We start from the raw sequence: 6,268 nt of genomic DNA, 5'->3' as shown, positions 1-6,268 counted from the left end.
TCTCTCTCTCTCTCTCTCTCTCTCTCTTTTCTACCCTTCTTCATGTAGCCCTGGCTGTCCTAGAACTCACTCTGTAGACCAGGCTGACCTCAAACTCAAGAGATCCACCTGCCTCTGCCTCTTGAGTGCTGGGATTAAAGGCGTGCACCTCCACCACCAGGCTGGCTAAGGCCTCCCTAACCTGATTCAAACTCAAGAGTCACAAAGACTGGCAGAGTCAAGTGTTTAGATAAACAACATTTACTACTTGATAAAAAAAACAAAACAATAAGTACTAAAAGAATAATCAACAGAATAACCCACATGGGGGGAATACGTGTGCAGCTCACATCTGAGGGAGCTAATGTCCTTCATAGACAAGGTTTCAGATTAAAAGGACTAAGAGTGAGGCAAGATCACAAACAGGAAGGACAGAGAAAAGCCAACCCTAAAAGCTTTTAAACATTTGGAAAAAAATATGACCTCACCTATACTAAGTATAGGAAACGCAAGTTAAAACTACCATGAGAAACTATTTTACCTGTGGGATTGGAAAAGATGAGCTTGCTCCCTAAAGTCTGTGAAATGGGCCCTCACATTTACTCCTGGCAGGACTGTGTGGATCAGTACACACAGACATCTTAGACTTAGCAAATCTACTGCCATAATTGATGGTGTACACACTCTTGCATGTGGGGGGGGGGCATACAAGATTCCATGTCCCATGGTTGGTGACAGCAAACGCCTGAAAGTGTGTCTCCCACTCAGGGCTGATACAACACATCTTTGTGGTAGAACACATGCGGATGCCCATGGTGTGTATCGCTTCTGGGAAACTTCCACAGGGCCAACGTCATGCCTGGTAGATGCAGACTAAACCAAAACTCATCCCCCCCCCCAACCCTGCTCCCTGCCAAAATCTCTGGTCCTAATGGCTAAGTCTCAGTTCTTAGTCTTAGCTTCTCTTTCTCTTGTCATATTGCCTGTGCAATTAAGAACAGTTTTAATAGAAAAAGTGGCTCCTGGCTCTATTGGATATGGCTGCATGACTGCTCCGTGCCTCAGTTTCCTCTTTTGGAAATGGAGAAGAACAGTCTGACCATAAGGTTTTGAGAGGGCCCCGTGGGGCCATGCAGACACCGACTGAGGACATCTACGTGACTCTGCTACTACACCAACAACAAGGACCAGAGGTATGGAAAGAAGTGATCCAGGAAGAAACCCCTCCCCCCCAGTCCTGTCTGAACCCACAGCTTCAGTGGTCCGGCTCCTGGAGTGGACAGAACAGACGACACCACCTCAAGATGCCTTTGAGGGTACCAGGCAGCAGCAGCGCTGTTATCTTGGGTCTCGTCCAGCTGGGCCCAAAAGAAGGAGCCATGCAGTGACTGCAGACCAGGCTGAGGATGCTGGTACAAGCAGGAGGAGCTGCCAGGTGACATCCCCAAAAGTGCTGGACATTGCCCTATGCCTCTCAGGGTTGCTGATAGACAGGAAGTGCTCTGCAGCCTCTGGACATGCAAGGAGAAAGAGCGCTCTGCCTTCCTCAGAGCCTCCAGTGTGGGAAACAGGTTGGCTCTCCGGGAGCCACTGCTAGCTTTGGCACACACCTCTGTCGCCTTAGCCTACAGTCCAAAGCTGCCTGGAATGGCTCAGATTCAAACTCAGGCCTGCTTCACTCCAAGGTCCAGGCTAATATATTCTCTCTGTCTCTGTCTCTGTCTCTGTCTCTCTCTCTCTCTCTCTCTCTCTCTCTCTCTCTCTCTCTCTCTCTCTCTCTCTCTATTTGATTCATTACTTTATTTTTAAAATCTATTTTTTACTTTGATGCACATGGGTATTTGGCCTTCATGTAGTATGCACCATATGTATACCTGGCCTGAGAAGGCCAGGAAAGGGTACCTGATCTCCTGGAACTGGACCTACAGATGGTTGTGAGATGCCAGGTGGCTGCTGGGAATTGAATCTAGCTAAGCAGCCAGTGCCCCTTACCATCTGAGCCATCTTTCCATCCCCAATGAGTTAATATTATTTTATGTGTATGTTTTGCCCGAGAAATATATGTACGTTCACCATGGCATGTGCTGCCTTCAGATGTCCTAGAATGGAGTTATGGATGGTTGTGTACCACCATGTGGGCGCTGGGAACCAAATGCTGGTCCTCTGCTAAGCCAACAAGTGTTCCTAACCACTGAGCCATCTCTCCAGACCCTAGGCTCATTCTTACCTTTGCACCTGCATTCCTTGACACACTGAGTAGTCTCTCCTCTCCCGTTTAAAGCCCCTATACATACGAAGAAGTCAGCATCCAACAGCAGTGGGCCTCAACCCTCCTAACACTGCGGTCCTTTAATCCTCATGTCGTGGTGTTCCCCCCCCCAACCATAAAATTATTTCACGGCTACTTCATAACTGTAATTCTGCTGCTACTATGAATCATAATGTAAATATTTTTAGAGACAAAGGCTTGCCAAAAAGGTCGTGACCCACAGGTTGAGAACCTCTGTCTTACAGGAGAAACACTGCTGGTTAGGGGCCTCTCTCTGCACTGTACTAATGAACTTCCTTTAGGAAATGCTAGCTTTGGAGTCTCCCGGGCCCAGCTTAGAACCCCTCCCCCAGGAAGTCTCCCCAGGCCATGGTGGCAGCTCCCCTTTTCTGGCAGTCAGGGGCCCCACTATCAGGGTGGAGAGACCTAGCAGGGACCAACCTGACTTTGCCCTCTTGGATGGTGGGAAGAGATGAGGTCAAGGCTCTGTGGCTCTCATGGGCTCCGCAGCTGTCCCCTGGAAGTTTCCGGGTAGAGACACCTTCTTCCCTAGGGAAAGGAAGCAAGAAGATAGCTCCCAGTGCCAGACTGTGACCATATGCCTCAGTTTCCAGGCCACACTGGGCAGGGAACAAAATTCAAAATAACGATTCAGCTCCACCTCCTTCTGCATAGCTCCACGGCCCAGGCATTTCCTCGCCCTCTCCTGGCCTGGTCACTCCAGGGTTCCTGAGCTGTTCTGTTTTTCCAGCAAAGGACTGATAGGTAGAAGTGAGCAGCCTGGGCTGGTGAGATGGCTCAGTGGGTAAGAGCACCCGACTGCTCTTCTGAAGGTCCGGAGTTCAAATCCCAGCAACCACATGGTGGCTCACAACCATCCGTAACAAGGTCTGACTCCCTCTTCTGGAGTGTCTGAAGACAGCTACAGCGTACTTACATATAATAAATAAATAAATCTTTAAAAAAAAAAAAAAAAAGTGAGCAGCCTGCCCCACCAGAACCCAGTAGGGCACCTAGGGAGCCCAGCAAGGCTTCTGTCCCAACAGCAAGCTTGAGGCCACTACCCACCTCAGGAGTCCCAACAGCCCACACAGCCAGCACTCGCAGGAGAAAGGCCTCCCTAGCCCAAGGTCCTCAAGGGCTCTCTTGCCAGGCTGTCTGAGAGCCCTATAAGGCCAATAGGACCTGTCTGTAACGGGGAGGGACAGGCCTGAGAGCCTGAAGGGCTAGCCTTCAGGGAATGCAACCCCTGTGTCTCCTAAACCACAGCCTCACTTCCAAAGTCACACCGACCCATGGACTCAGAGGCCCTTCCCATAGCTATGTGAAGCCTGGATACCCTCCTCTGGTGTCCCCAAACTCCAGCCTTCCAGAGCTAGGCTGGAGGCTGGACACTAAAGGTTCACACATGGAGCCTTTGTCCCAGCAGGCCCTGCTCCCTAAACCCTGGCCTCCCTTGAGGACAGTCTTCCAGGGACCCTTGTACCTGGCCAGAACACAAAGAACCCCATCCCCAACTCGCTTACCCCAGCCCAAAACTCTCTCGGCAACTTCTTGGGTCTTCCTGGTGGCTGTGGGTTTTGACTGATTTTGCTTCCCCAAATAAGCTCCGCCCTTTCATCATTGAGTCTGAGTGGCCTGAAAATGCTGCCCATCACCCACCTCGTAGCACATCCACTTAGCCAACTCCTCCAGGAAGACCACTTGGTCCCTCCCACTGGCTTCCCCAGGGCTGCCCTAGCCTGTTGCTGCGGGGGGGGGGGGGGAGGGGGGGGGGGGGGGGGGGGGGGGGGGTGTAAGGTACCTCCTCACAGGCTGAGCACTGCTCAGCATCTTGCAGGGCAGGCATGCAGATCCTATGCCACACTGCAATAGAGCCAGCACCCAGTGGGCAGTATAGGCAGGCCCAAGCGTAGGGGGGGCAGCATCTGACCCCCATAAAGCCACCCTCTGAGTCTACAAGTGCTAAAAGAACGAAGGGGTCCACCCGCAGTCGGGGCCCCGTCCCCGTCACCAGTTCCTCCCTGGACTCCTGCCCCACACCAGGGTAAGGTGCTGAAGCCACAAGAAGCAAAATAGCACAGGGTTCCTGTGCAACACATGTGGGGACAGGGGACCCACGTGACCAACTTACTAAATGAGGAAAGGAAATGGGAGGGGTAGACAAGGTCCCGCCTGCGCTCATGACGGAAAAACAGCAGAGCCTAGAGGTTCAGAGTGCAAGTTCTGAGCTCAGACACCTGGAAGGTGCTGTGTGGCCTAGTCACGTTTAGTAACTTCTCTGGGCTTCAGCCTCCAGATACAAAGAATGAACTGGTAGTGGTACCTAAGTATTAGGGGCTTCATATAAAAAGCAGCACACCATCAGCAGACCTTGAAGGGCCATGCCAGCCTACTCTAAACATGAGGTTTGCAGCCTGAGCAACGCTGACATACAAGGACCAGGAACCTCTTCCCAGAGGTATTCATCTTCCTGCCTGCCCGCCCCTGCCCACCCCTGTCCACCTCACAAGCAGTTCTTCCCCCGACCCTCCTGGCAGGGAAAGGGATGCAGCCACGCCCTGTTCTGCCCCCCAGAGCCCCTTGGCATCCCCATGCATCTCCCCGGGGCGCTCGGTATTTCAAAAGAGGCTGCCTCCCATTAGTCGGGGGCCCCATGAGAGCATCACCTCCAGCCTCCTTCCCAGCCAGATGGGGTCCTGGAGACAGGTGTGGGGAGCGGGGACAGGCTGCCTGTCCCAGCCACCTGTGATTGGTAGCAGGGCCAGTCAGTCTGCCACGGAAATGAACAGACTGAACCCCAAAGGACATGGTGACATTCTTAGAAAATGGTAGTACCCCAGAAAATGGTGGGGCCCCCTTTTCTGGGGAGAAGGGGAGGGGACAATGGGGGATACTTGTTAGGGCAGGATTGGGGTTAGAGGATGGGGGCTGTGATCAGGATGTAAAGGGAATTAAATGATAGATAGATAGATAGATAGATAGATAGATAGATAGATAGATAGAGGAGAGGGACAGATATGTCCACCGAATGGGTCCTGAGACCACATTCTCCTTGCTGAGCGAGAGATACTCATGTGGACAGGTCTCTGCCCTCCCAAGGCACTCCTGGGGAAAGGCATGCTGGCCTGGTCGCTGCAGAGCCCAGTGGCCCTGGGTTGTCCCTCCTGTGCTCCAGAGCTCTGTGCCTCTCCCTGCTCAGCCTGGGAAGCTGATGTAAGTCAGCACTGACGTAAGTCATCTGACCCCGGGACATGAGACTAAGCCACTTCCAAGGTAGGTGGCTGGGCCGTGGCCCTGGAAGACAAGGGCTTCAAATAGGGCGCTGTGGGCCAGATGATGATCCAGGCTCTAGAAGCATCCCTGGATCCTTTCTGTTCCTTCAGAGAGAATGGTGCTCCCCAGATCCCAGCCGACCATTACGCAAAGGGGGCATAAGCTTCTTCCTTCCAAGAGCCAGGCCTCTGTCCCAGGGCCACAGCCACTCTGTGAGGACCAGCTGGGTGCTGACGTCCTGGGAGAAAGCAGAGACGTGGCCCTAGCGGTTCAGAAAGCACTGCTGAGAAAAGGCATGGAGTAGTAGAGATTTCAAAGAGGCAGGGAATTCCTTCGAGGGGCCAGCCCTGGGTGGGGGTGAGGGACAGGGATGGGCACAGGGGCATAAGGAGAGCACATGAGAAAGAAGATGTCGGGAGGTTGCCCACAGAGCCAGGCAGACACATGGAGCTGCCCCTCTTGGTGGAGCCCAGGACTCCCGAAAGGGGTCCCCTCAAAGAAATGCCAACCGGGTTACGTGCAGTAGTGCATGCATGCGGCATGGAGGCTGCACAGGTGGGCAGAGAGACTGTACAGGCAAGCAGTGGGGGGGGGGGATGCCAAGCCAGTGCTGTGAGAAGTCAGAGGGCTGGCCAAAAGTGGACAAGAGGACAGGGAGACCCGGGAGGCTGGCAGGGATCGCAACTGACCTCTGAAGAGGAGAAACTAACCTTACACTGTTAGAGGTCTCAATACTGTGAACCT

At 53.0% G+C, this 6,268-nt stretch overlaps 1 protein-coding gene across 5 annotated transcripts in view; it reads right to left on the bottom strand.

Annotated features, from left to right (window-relative positions):
- Adcy7 (adenylate cyclase 7) overlaps positions 1–6,268 on the bottom strand; it is a 55,801-nt gene that overhangs the window by 29,737 nt on the left and 19,796 nt on the right. For 3 of the 5 annotated variants that reach the window (XM_029532591.1, XM_029532589.1, XM_029532592.1), the window contains exon 2: positions 2,690–2,797. The exons of 1 other annotated variant lie outside the window; for it this stretch is intronic. The gene's annotated coding sequence lies outside the window, so the exon portion shown is untranslated. Of the gene's footprint in view, positions 1–2,689; positions 2,798–3,774; positions 3,814–6,268 lie in introns of those variants that run through there. One more of the 5 variants, XM_029532590.1, reaches the window with a different exon arrangement.

The sequence above is a fragment of the Mus pahari genome, chromosome 20, assembly GCF_900095145.1.
Source record: "Mus pahari chromosome 20, PAHARI_EIJ_v1.1, whole genome shotgun sequence".
In the NCBI taxonomy this organism is placed as follows: Eukaryota; Metazoa; Chordata; class Mammalia; order Rodentia; family Muridae; genus Mus; species Mus pahari.
The sequence above is the reverse complement of the archived record's forward strand: the minus strand, read 5'-3'. Positions and strand labels throughout refer to the sequence as shown.